Genomic DNA, 13,641 nt, shown 5'->3' with positions numbered 1-13,641 from the left:
CACAACATCTGTATTGTCAAAGTATGTCACACCTCACAGCTTAGCAATAGAAATAGAGAGAAAAAGTAAAGAAACACTTCAACTGAAATGAAAAGATAGGCTCTGATTCAAAACTGTGGTAAGACAACCTGAAATGTGCAATTTTTTTTTACTTTGGGTGCTTCCACGCCAATTTCAGCCAGCAAGTAACTGTGGAGTTGAGATGGGAAGAGTTGAGGCAACGCCAGTCCATCAAATTCATGAAAATTGTCTGTGCTTCTTATGCCAGAAATGTTTCTCTAGTCTTTGACTGGCGTAATATTTCTGGCGAGGCGCACAGAGGTGCAGGCCACTGATAAGATGCGCCTCTTACAGAATTTTAGCACATCTTATTCTCGGACACCCCTCATGAAGACAATTAAACGAAGCGTCAGTCTTAATGAATAAGTAGTGTGGGTGTTTGTATGTGAACAACAGCCGTGAAGAATGGATGCCATATGTTTACTCATAGCTATATACTGTACGTGGAGGTCACTTTGAAATGACTACGACTGTGTTTGTGTTAACCCCTTCCTGAAAGGCGATTTTCCATTTTTGCACTTTTGTTTTTTCCTCCTCTTCTTCCAAGAGCTATAAGTTTTTTATTGTTCTGTCCACATGGCAATATAAGGGCTTGGTTTTGGGGGAAAAATTGTAATTTTGAATGACACCATTCATTTTATCATGTGATGTACTGGAAAGAGAAAAACTAATTCCAAGTGTGGCAAAATAGCAAAAAAGCGCAATTCTGCAATTGTTTTTCAAGTTTTTTATTTACCATGTTTACTATACGATAAAAGTGACCTGGCAATATGATTGTCCAGGTCACTACGATTATGCAGATACCAAACATGTATTGTTTTCATTTTTATTTAAGTGGTGAAAAAAAAAACGGAAATTAAAAAAAAAATCACTTCTGTTGTCATTTTCCAAGACCAGTAACGTTTTCAATTTTCGGGCGGTGGAGCTATATGACGGCTTATTTTTTGTGATCTGAGCTGATGCTTTTAGTGATATTATTTTGAAGTAGCTACAGTGTCTTGATCCCCTCTTATTGCATTTTATTGCAGTGTTGCAGCAGCCAAAAAAAATTTAATCCTGGCGTTTCGATTTTTTTTATCAATGCACAGTTTACCAATCGGGTTAAGTTACTTTATATTTTTATAGATTTGACTTTTACGAAAGCAGCGATACCAAATATGTGTATTTTTTTATTATTGCACTTTTCTACAGCCAAATTGGTTCACAGACAAAAACAGTTGAACTCAACTATTTTTGTGGTGCTGAAAACTAATAAAATTTGCTGATTGGATATAATTTTCAAGATCCAGAGGAAATTGTAATTACTTATGATACCTTTCATGCAGGCTTATAGAAAAATTGTGTCTTTATTATTTCATCATCCTTATAGCATTGTTAGTAGCTAGTCTATTTCATCATGTATTTAGTCTATTGAGCCTTCAGAATTCTATCATCTTAGGGTGACCAATCAAAAAATGCCAACTCATCTCTGATGTTGTAATCCTAATTACAGTGGCATCACCTACTTTTAGGATTTCTTAGCTTACTTTCTTAGCAGACTGATATGTTTCTATATGTTTTCCCCAATATGCCTCCTTCTTGCATTAACAAAGTGGATAGTTTTTGCTACATATGCGGAAAAGTCACTTTTGCGCCACAAAGGCAAAACTTGACTACCGTGATAAGTGAAGCCTACAACCTGTATTTTGGCTGCAGAATAGGAAATCAGGACAAGAGTTGGGCTCCACACATATGCTGTAATATATGTGCATCACATCTTACCCAGTGGTTGCGTGAGAAGAGGCAATCTTGCCTATTGCAGTCCCAATGCTCTGGAGAGAGTCAACCGATTAAACTATCAATTGTTATTTCTGCATGGTGCCCCCCATTAGGAAATAAGTTTCAAAGAAGAAGTGGACTTTACAGTATCCAAACATTCCATCTGCAATACACCCAGTACCACATACAGAAGAACTGCTGGTTCCAAAAGCACCAGAAACATTTTCTGTCCAGTCAAGTGAGGAAGAAGAGGGCGCTTGTGTCATGAAGAATCTTCCTCTCATGACCCAGACTATCTGTCAGCAACCTCAACTGAACCACACCTCATAACACAAGGTGAACAGAACAATATTGTCAGAGATTTGGATCTGCCTAAAGCCCCTGTCACACTAAGCGAGATCGCTGCTGAGTCACAAGTTTTGTGATGCAACAGCGACGTCAGCAGCGATCTCGCTACGTTTGACACGTAGCAGCGACCAGGCCCCTGCTGTGAGATCGCTGGTCTTGTGGAAATGGCCTGGACCATTTTCTGATCGTTGAGGTCCCGCTGGGTAGCATGCATGGGTGTGTTTGACACCTTACCAACGACCTCGTTGGGGACTCAGAACTGAGACACATAGGTGTGCATTTGCGTTGCATCGTTGCATCGTTATATAGGTCGCTACGGATCGCCGTATTGTTGCTGCGTCATTGGGAAAATCTGACTGTTTGACATCTCACCAGCGACCACACAGCGATGCAGCAACGATCCCTGCTAAGATCTGCTCTGCTTCAGGCTACAGCAGTGGAATCTCCTAGAGGCCGATGTTCGTATTTCTTTGTTCCACAACCATGATAAAGAAAAAATCTTGTCCAATACTTCTTCATGGAGGGCGATCTTGTGCAATGCAACAACATCAACATCATCTCGCCCCCTATCTGTTGGTGTCTCCCAAGGTTCAGTTCTAGGACCCCTACTCTTCTCCATCTACACCTTTGGCCTGGGACAGCTCATAGAGTCTCACGGCTTTCATTATCACCTCTATCCTGATGACACACAAATCTACCTCTCCGGACCTGATATCTCTCCCCTACTAACCAAAATCCCACAATGTCTATCTGCTATTTCATCCTTCTTCTCTGCTAGATTTTTAAAACTTAACATGGATAAAAATGAATTCATCATCTTTCTACCATCTCATTCACCCCCCCCCACCTGACCTATCTATAAATGTCAATGGCTGTTCACTCTCGCCAGTCCCGCAAGCTCGCTGCCTTGGGGTAACCCTGGACTCTGATCTCTCCTTCAAACCACATATCCAAGCCCTTTCCACTTCCTGCCGACTCCAACTCAAAAATATCTCCCAGATCCGCACATTCCTCAACCACGAATCTGCAAAAATACTAGTGCATGCCCTCATCATCTCCCGCCTCGACTACTGCAACCTCCTGCTCTGTGGCCTCCCTTCCAACACTCTCGCACCCCTCCAATCTATCCTAAACTCTGCTGCCCGACTAATACACCTGTCCCCCTGCTATTACCCCGCCTCTCCTCTCTGTCAATCTCTTCACTGGCTCCCCATTGTCTAGAGACTCCAGTTCAAAACCCTAGCCATGGCATACAAAGCCATCCACAACCTGTCAACTCCATACATCTGTGACCTAGTCTCCCGATACATACCTGCATGCAACCTCTGATCCTCACAAGATCTCCTTCTCTACTCGCCTCTTATCTCCTCTTCCCACAATCGCATACAAGATTTTCCCCATGCATCCCACCTACTCTGGAACTCTCTACCCCAACATATCAGACTCTCGCCTACCGTGAAAACATTCAAAAGGAACCTGAAGACCCACCTCTTCCGACAAGACTGCAACCTACAGTAACCCTAGCCCAACCATACCACTGCACGACCAGCTCTAACCTCACCCATCCCTTGTAGACTGTGAGCACTCGCGGGCAGGGTCCTTGCTCCTCCTCTTCCAGTCGCCATCATGCTTTGTTCAAGATTATTGTAATTGTTTTTGTATGTATACCCCTTTTTCACATGTAAAGCGCCATGGAATAAATGGCGCTATAACAATAAATAATAATAATACATTACCATTCAAAAGTTTGGGGTCATTTAGAAATTTCATTATTTTTGAAAGAAAAGCAAATTTTTTTTCAATGAAGCTAACATTAAAGGAATCAGAAATACACTCTATACATTGTTAGTGTGGTAAGTGACTATTCTAGCTGCAAATGTCTTGTTTTTATTGCAATATCTACATAGGTGTATAAAGGCCCATTTCCAACAACCACCACTCCAGAGTTTTAATGGTACATTGTGTTTGCTAACTGTGTAAGAAGAGTAATGGAAGTTTAGAAAACCATAGAAAACCCTTGCACAAGTATCTTAGCCCAGCTGAAAACAGTTTGGCTGATTTGAGAAGCTATAAAATTGACCTTCCTTTGAGCTAGTTGAGAATCTGGAGCATTACATTTGCTTGTTCTATGAAACTCTCAAAATGGCCAGAAAAAGAGAACTTTCATGTGAAATTCGACAGTCTCTTCTTGTTCTTAGAAATGGAGGATATTCCATGTGAGAAATTGCCAAGAAACTGAAGATTTCCTACAACGGTGTGTACTACTCCCTTCAGAGGAGAGCACAAAAAGGCTCTAACCAGAATAGAAAGAGAAGTGGGAGGCCCCACTGCACAATTGAGCAACAACACAAGTACATTAGAGTCTGTAGTTTGAGAAATCGTTGCCTCACAGCTCCTCAACTGACAGCTTCATTAAATAGTACACGCAAAACGCCATTGTCAACGTCTACAGAGAAGAGGCGACTCCGGGATGCTGGCCTTCAGGGCAAAGTGGCAAAGAAAAAGCCATATCTGAGACTGGCTAATAAAAGGAAAGGATTAATATGGGAAAAAGAACACAGACATTGGACAGAGGAAGATTGGAAAAAGTTTTATGGACAGAGGAATCAAAGTTTGAGGTGTTTGGATCACACAGAAGAACATTTGTGAGACGCAGAACAACTGAAAAGATGCTGGAAGAGTGCCTGACACCATCTGTCAAGCATGATGGAGGTAATGTGATGGTCTGGGGTTGCTTTGGTGCTGGTAAAGTGGGAGATTTGTACAAGGTAAATGGGATTTTAAATAAGGGAGGCTATCACTCCATTTTGCAATGCCATGACATACCCTGTGGACAGCGCTTGATTGGAATCAATTTCCTCCTATAACAGGACAATGACCCAAAGCACACCTCCAAATTATGTATGAACTATTTAGGGAAGAAGCAGGCGGCTGGTATTCTATCTGTAATGGAGTGGCCAGCGCAGTCACCACATCTCAACCCCATTGAGCTGTTGTGAGAGCAGCTTAACCGTACGGTTTGCAAAAAGTGCCCATCAAGCCAATCCAACTTGTGGGAGGGGCTTCAGGAAGCATGGGATGAAATTTCTCAAGATTACCTCAGCAAATTAACAGCTAGAATGCCAAAGGTCTGCAATGCTGTAATTGCTGCAAAGGGAGCATTCTTTGACGAAAGCAAAGTTTGAAGGAGAAAATAATTCTTTCTAATAAAAATCATTATTTCTAACCTTGTCAATCTCTGGACTATATTTTCTAATCATTTTGCAACTCATTTGATAAATAAAAGTATGAGTTTTCATGGAAAAAAAAAATTGTCTGGGTGACCCCAAACTTTTGAACGGTAGTGTATATTACATAACTAATTTAAAATGCGCAAGGCATGAGACCCTCTCTCCAAATTTTTAGAGGGTCATCATGTGGACCTCGTTCATAATTTTTAGAGGGTGATCAGGCAGCTCTCGCTCCAAATTTTTAGAGGCTCATCCTGCAGCCCTCGCTCCAAATTTTTAGAGGGTCATCATGCGGCCCTCACTCAATATTTTTAGAGGGTCATCAGGTGTTCCTCATTCAAAATTTTTAGAGGGTCATCAGGTGGCACTCACTCAAAATTTTTAAAGGATCATCAGGTGGCCCTTACTCATAATTTTTAGATGGTCATCATGCAACCCTCGCTCTTAATTTCTCCTGGGTGTGCATGATGCCCTCCTTCATAATTTTTACAGGATGTGTATAAGCCCTACCTATACAATTCTCTTACATATATACATGTATACCCACCAGGGGTAAATGCTTTTCAGCCCTTGCACATAATGCGCAGGCTTTGCTAATCTAGGAGTCCCACTCCTCAAAAATGGGAAAAAAATCTTTTCTGATGCTCTCCTCTAAGTGTCTTCTAGGGGTCTTCTACTTAGTGCATAGGCTTTATGAGTCTAGGAGTCCCACTACCTAACAATTTTAACAGAATGTGTACGAGGCCCTCCTTTATGTCTAATGCAGAGTGTATCGGAATCCCTCTTCCTTATAATTTTTGGCAGTTCTTGCATTGTCCACATTGGCTTTGTGAGTTTCAGAGTCCCTCCTTCATAAATTAAACAAGATGTGTCTGACCATGTCACACACAGCACATGTCCAGATAAGGTAGTAAAATTTTAAAATTACATTTACCAGTGACTACCGATGGGTGTAAAACACCCAGACAAAAAATATGAAAAAGGTCCTAATTATTAAGCAACAACCAGAGGAACAACCTCTCTACTATGTCATCTACTGTAGTCATAAGTGACAGGGAAATATAGTGAGAGATGGCCCGGCTATTAATGGATGGAAAATACATTTTCTTTCTCTTTTTAATTTTGCCTGATATAAAGTTGACTCGCCCCCTGGGCCTATGCTGTGCTGCTGTGCAGGGGGAATACCCGGAGCCGGATCGCTAGGGGTTGTAGTTCTCCGTGGCGGTGACCCGGTCCGTGCCCAGGGTGGTCAAACCAGTGGCAGTCTATTTGTATTGTAATAAGTGTCCGACTACGCCACCCGTGGATTGCGGTCAGTGGGGACCGCCGCTGCGCTGCAGACCGCTGAGGCTGATGTTGTTTGCGCAGCCGAGTATGGGATGACTCCCCACGGGAGAAGTATTGCCTCAGGGCAGCTAATGTGGAAGATGATGGGAGTGATGGTCTGAGGGTCCCAGTGCTAATGGTGCAGGAGCGGCAAGGAATCACAGAGACGGGAGGTGCAGTTTAGGGTCTTTACTGATGGTACAAGGCAGACCCTCCCGGGAGTACTGGCTAGTATAAGGGGCCTGGTCAGTCTGCGAGCAAGCATGAGTTCCCCTGGCCAGGTGGAGTTGTAGGCCTCCCCGTTTATCTGCACTCTTCCTGGCTACCTTGCTGTCAGCGGTTACAAGTAGCCCACGTCCCTGAGTATACCGTGTGGTGCTCACCCGTACGGCTGGTGACTTGGGGCCTTCTGTTAGCCTCCGCTCCTGGATTGCGGCGCTGGTCCCTTTTTTGTGACTGAGCCTCCGGGCTTCTATGGCCAGAGGACCTGGAATCCCCTGCCGGCTGGTTTCTGCTGCTGGTGTATATCAGTCCCCACAGCCTTGGACTCCTGTGTCCGGTTTTAGTGTCTTCGTCCAGGGCGAGCTCTGCTCAGCTCCAGCCCCTGGACTTCAGCTACTGCTCCTACAGAGCTCCTGTTCTCACTTTCCCTGTGTCTGGAACTGAACTCCAGGCTCTGACTCTGTCTAATCCCGCCCCAGACCCAGTTTATAAGGGCAGATTCCTCCCCTCCCAGGTCTGGGCGGACCGTGTTGCATGCTTAGGGATCCTGACCAGAGAAACCTCCCACTTGCTCTCAGACATAATATCTCTATTACTGTGGCAACCAGACCCCTGGGGTGTCACATTCCCCCCTAGTAAATTTTAGTACTCCGGGACTAAACACATTTTTAAAGAAACATAAATACAGGGTGTAACAATAATAAGACAACATATTTACAAGAAGCTTTAGTCTGTAGAGGTCACGGCGTTTCCGTGACCGGGTGTCCATATCACCCAAGGTGAAGTTTATGAAACAAAGGGGGTGTCCATGTCACCCAACAAGGCGAAGTCTTGGCACAGAATAGGGGACCTGTCCAAAGCAAACCCCTTGCGTTGCCCTTGGGCGTGGCTGCAAGGGTAGAGCTAACTTCTTTGGACCGCAAGTAGGCCACGCCAGACAGGTTTTCTCTTCTGCGACCGTCTTCGCAAGAGGCACCAAGGTGCAACTATCTACAAAACTGTTCCGGTTATCCAGTGTCCATAACCTGTTAGTCCAAATAAATCTGCAGGGTAACTGAGAAACATAATTAGTAACAGGCAACAAACATAAACCATAAACATTTTTCAATAAACAGTCAACTTTACAGTGCATTGGTTTAGATTCTCCAGCGAGTGGGCATCTGACCTCTAGTGACTCTAGTGGACCTAAGGAGCTCACTAACTGGTCCTGCACTACAGGGTGTAGGAGGTGTTATGGGTAAGCTGGGCAGCTGTCTGCGCACTCTTTGGCTCACTAGGGGCATGGCAGGCTCACTACTAGCAGAGGGTTGATCCTCCTGTACTGCTGGTGTGGACTCTTCTGCCTCTTGGGCCGGCTGCTCTTCCAGCTCTACTGGTTCCTCTGTAGGCACTTGCGGGGCTGGCTGGAGAAAGGTGAGGACGGGTACCACGACAGCGCCGTTTACTTGTGTCCAAGACCGGGGAAAGTCTCCGAGTACGGTACTGATCATTTCTTCCCTTTCCTCTGCGGGTTGAGGGTTTTCTTGATCTTATTCAGGGCTTTGCAGCTGCTCAGGACACTTCTTCAGGTGGTCTCTGGAGACAATGGCTGTGGTTTCTCCTCCATCCTTACTAATTACGCAGATTTTTGGGTTCTCATGACTTGATGGCAGTACAGTGTACGGGTCCTTCTCCCACTGGTCGTCCAACTTGTGGAGCCGCCTCTTCCTCTTCAAGACCTGCTCTCCAGGTACCAGGGGAACAGCGGGAGCATACTGGTTATAAGCCTTCTCTTGCCTTTCTCTAGCTTAAGACAGACTTCGCTCGACGCTCTCCTGTACTTTCCGATACTGCTGCTGCCGTTCTGTATCCCAGTCTGCCTCTGGCGAGGTGTCCTCAGGCGTCAGGACTCCCATATCCAGGTCAATAGGCAGCTTACCAGGTCTTGCTCTCATTAGGTAAGCAGGGGTACAGTTGGTGGAACCTACAGGGATGTGGTTATACAGGTCCACCAGATCGGGCAGTTTCTCAGGCCACAGACTGCGTTCTTCCAGGGGCAATGTTTTTAGCAGATCTATCACCACCTGGTTCATCTTCTCGCAGAGTCCATTGGTTTGAGGGTGATAGGGCGTTGTTCTTATCTTCTTGCAGCCATACAGGTTGCAGAACTCCTGGAAGACCTCCGCTTCGAAGGCTGGTCCTTGGTCTGTCAACACTTGGTCCGGGTACCCGTGTGAACGGCAGAAGTGCTGCTGGAAGGCTCTAGCTGCGGTTTGAGCCGTTAAGTCATTGACCGGGACCACCACCAGGAACCGGGAGTAATGATCTACGATTGTGAGGGCGTAGACATACCCAGTTTCACATGGTCCAGGGCTACCAGTTCCAGTGGCTGTCTGGTGATGATGGGCTGCAGGGGAGTCTTCTGGCTGGCTCGGTCTTTTCTTCTCAGGTGGCACGGGCCACAGTCTCTGCACCACCTCTCGATGGCTCCTCTCATGCCTACCCAGTAGAACCGTTCACGCAACAAGAACTCCAGCTTCTTCCATCCAAAATGCCCTGCTCCGTTGTGGTATGCCTTCAGAACCATAGCCGCGTCTCGTCTTGGGACCACTACCTGCCAGGTCAACTCATGTGTTCGAGAGTTAACCATTCTCCGGCACAGCTTCTCCCTGTAGAGGAACAGCTTACTTTTCTCCTTCCACAGTTGCTTGGTCTCCTCCGGAGCGTCTGGGTCAAGACGGGCATCGGCCTGGGTCAGCATTTCCTTCACCGAACGGACTGCGGGATCACTGTCTTGCGTCTCCGCCCAGTTGTAGTGGGGCAAGGGATTGAACGTCACGGAGCGCCTGTCCTTCACACGGTGGGAATACAGGGTAATCCCATGACGGTGGAACGCAGGGAGCTCAACTTCTTCCAGATCTTCTGGATCTTCCCCTACGTCCGGTAAGTTCGGCATTCTAGACAGGGCATCCGCGTTGGCATTTGAGCGTCCTGCCCGGTATTTGATGGTGAATTCAAAGTTGGACAGGCGGGCCATCCATCTCTGTTCCAGGGCACCGAGCCTTGCAGTGTCCAGGTGTGTCAACGGGTTGTTATCCGTGTACACGGTGAATTTGGAGGAGGCAAGGTAATGCTTGAAGCGTTCGGTCACTGCCCACACTACTGCCAGGAACTCCAGCTTGAATGAGCTATAATTCTCAGGGTTCCTCTCTGTGGGCCGTAGCTTTCGGCTGGCGTAAGCGATTACCCGTTCTTTCCCTTGCTGGATCTGGGACAGTACGGCTCCTAGCCCGATGTTGCTTGCGTCCGTGTGGAGGACAAAGGGCTGGCTGTAGTCTGGATATGCCAGGATTTCATCCCCCGTGAGGGCCATCTTCAGCTGGCAGAAGGACTCCTCTTCCAGCTTTTCCCACCTAAAGGGCGGCTTCTGGTTTTTGGCTTTCCGAGATTGACCTATCAGGAGGTCCTGCATAGGGGCTGCCATTTTGGTGAAACCGGGAATGAATCTTCGGTAGTAGCCTACCAACCCGAGGAACTGCCGCACTTTCTTTATGCTGGAGGGTCTTGGCCAGTCCTTAATCACGGTGATCTTATCAGGGTTGGGAGCCACTCCGTCAGCACTCACCACATGTCCCAGGTACTGCACCTTTGGTTTCAGGAGGTGACACTTGGAGGGTTTCACACACTTCTGCCAGGTGTTTCAGGTGGTCCTCGTAGGTCTTGGAATAGACGATGAAATCGTCCAGGTATAACAGGACCGTCTCGAAGTTCCGGTGTCCCAGACAGCATTCCATCAACCGTTGGAAGGTTCCTGGTGCGTTGCAGAGCCCGAACGGCATACAGTTAAATTCGCTGAGACCCATCGGGGTGGTGAATGCGGTCTTCTCCCGGTCCGCCTCTGCTACAGGAACCTGCCAGTACCCGCTAGTGAGATCCAAAGTAGAGAAGAAGTTAGCAGATTTTAATGCAGCTAAGGACTCTTCTATCCTTGGTAACGGGTACGCATCTTTGTGTGTGATACGGTTGACCTTCCTGTAGTCTACACACATTCTCATGGTGTTGTCTTTCTTTTTCACTAAGACTAGTGGAGCTGCCCAGGGGCTACAGCTGTCCCTGATTACCCCAGCCTCCTTCATGTCTCTAAGCATCCCTTTGGCGTGCTGGTAGTGTGCCGGGGGTACGGGTCGGTATCTCTCCTTTATGGGAGGATGGTCTCCCGTGGGGATGTGGTGTTCTACCCCCTTTACTTGCCCGAAGTCTAGCGGGTGTTTTACTAAACACTCTCTCGTACTCTCGAACCACCCGATAGACTCCCTGTTTCTGGTGTGAGGGAGTGGAGTCAGTACCCAAATGCAGTTGCTGACACCAGTCCTCCATTGGTTTCTTAGAGCCGTTACCTTCCTCTGGTTGAGATGGAGGCAAGGGTTCCACGGCCTGTACAGAATTCTGGTTTATGGTGAACAATTTGGCAAGCGTGGCATACCGGGGCAGGTGTACTTCTCTCCCCGATATTTATGATGCGAACGGGCACCCTCCCATGGCGTACATCGACCACCCCCCGTGCTGTCAAAATGGTGGGCCTACTGTCTGAGTAGACGGGTTCTACCATTGCTTGGTAGTCTCTACCTCTTAGACCAATAGCTGCCCGGCACCAAATTATCATCTCACTTTTTGGGGGCATGGCAATAGGGAACGGGTCACACATTCTCACGCTACCTATCTCACCACCAGATAGTTCCACCTGTTGCCGCTTCATCAGTGCCCGGATCTCTTTTTGGAGCACACGCTGCTGGCCGGAACTGGCGTTCTTGGCAACCTGCTGTAAAATGAGAATCACCTCTGCAAGACAATTTTCAATCACATTAGTTCCCAAGGTTATTCTAGGGTGACTCTCATGACGGTCTATGTCCACTATAATCAGTCCTTGTGCCGCCAGTTCGACTTTACCGATCTTAATGGTCACCTCTTTGAATCCCACCTGCGGCACGGGCTGACCATTGCTGGCGATGATACTCAGGTCGTCATCTGGGTAGCGGGTTATGTCCGAGTCATTCCAGTACTGCTTAAAGAGCACGTACGGGATGGTGGTCACCTGTGACCCAGTGTCTAGTAGGGCACTCATAGGAATGCCATGCAGTACCACAGGCAAGATTGGACGTCCCCCTATGTATTTATCACGCCAGTTTGATGGGCCTGATGGTCTTATGCCTGGGGGTTGGCCCTCTACCCCAGGTTGTGCCCGTTTAAATGACAGTACCTTGCCACATGTCCGGGTTGATTGCAGCGGCGGCAGATGGGTCGTCCGTCCTCGTTGTATCTGTCGCTGGGTCTTCCTCTGGCCGGTGGGGTCCTCCTCAGTCGGCGCCACGGGACGTCCTCCGGTCCGGATGCCAGCTGGATCTTTCCTGGAGAAGAGACCTGTAAAGACTGCACAGTTCTGGTTAGCGCGGCAACGCTCTTAGTCAGCTCTTGGACCTGATGGTGCAGGTCTGTAGCCGGGTCACTGTTTAAAGCCTGCGCATCAGCTCCCACAGGCCCTGCAGACGAGGGCGCCGTCTCCTGGTGGTAAGTGATAGCAGGGCGCCTGTGGGTCACAGCGCCACCTGGTGCCGGTTCTCGGAGCACCCGGATGGCTCTGTCCTTGAACTGTGCAAAGTCCAGGTCAGGGTCCTGTAAGGCCATTGCCCGCAACTGGGTTCGGTGGGCATTGCACAGTAGACCCTCAATAAATTGTTCAGTCAACAGCTTATCTTCATTTCCCACGCTGTCAGGGTCTGCCTGCTTAATGGCTCTCAGGGCCTCTTGTAGGTTTAGAGCATAGTCTCTTATACTCTCATGTGCCCGTTGTTTGCACCCATAAAATCTTAGTTTTATTTCGGCTGAGGTGCGGGTGTCAAATGTGTCTTTCAGCCGGGTTAGTATGTCTCTGACAGTCCTCTTCCTCCCAGGTGGCCAGGACTTTACCTCCCTTTGGGCTGCCCCGATTAATTGGGCCACCAGGATGCTCACTTTTTGCTCTTCTGGGAGGGGGTACACCTGGAAGAGGCTATCCAGTCTATCTCTAAAGTCATTTAGAGTATGTGACTCCCCTGAGTACTAGGGTAGCCAGGTTGCCCCCGGGATATAGGGCATGGTGAATGGCATAACTGCTGCAGCGGTTGCGCTGGCGGTGGCTGTGGCAGTGGAGCTCCCCTCGGTATCCGGCATCCTCCTCCCCCCTAGTGGACCGTGGCCTACCTTGCGATGCTCTTCTTCCGTAGGCTGCGGCTCCGCAGTCGATCGTCGGGGTTGAGGACCTGGCGTAGCGCTCCGATGACGTCAGCGTCGCTCTTCCTCCCTTCCAGGACCTTGCACAGCGTCACTGTGTGGGGCGGAGCGTGGGGCGGAGCTTCGGGTCTCGCGCGCTTTCAGCGTCCACGACCCTCTTCTTCCTGCTCGGCGTTCCGAAGATGGCGCCCGAAGGCGGGAAGCAGCTGCGGATGGCGGGAAGAAGGCAGAAGACGGCGGGAAACGGTCCAAGATGGCGTCTAATGGCGGGAATCGGCTCCGGATGGCGGGAAACGACTCCGGACGGCAGGAAACTTCACCACAGGTAAGTATAAAAGTCTCTTTTTCAGGCACGCAGTACCCGGTGGTTGCGGGCATGAAATCCTGCCGACTACGCCAAAGTTGACTCACCCCCTGGGCCTATGCTGTGCTGCTGTGCAGGGGGAATACC

The sequence above is a fragment of the Phyllobates terribilis genome, unplaced genomic scaffold, assembly GCF_046119375.1.
Source record: "Phyllobates terribilis strain yellow unplaced genomic scaffold, ASM4611937v1 Scaffold_2__4_contigs__length_985480577, whole genome shotgun sequence".
NCBI classification, from domain to species: domain Eukaryota; kingdom Metazoa; phylum Chordata; class Amphibia; order Anura; family Dendrobatidae; genus Phyllobates; species Phyllobates terribilis.
This window is presented reverse-complemented; position numbering follows the sequence as displayed.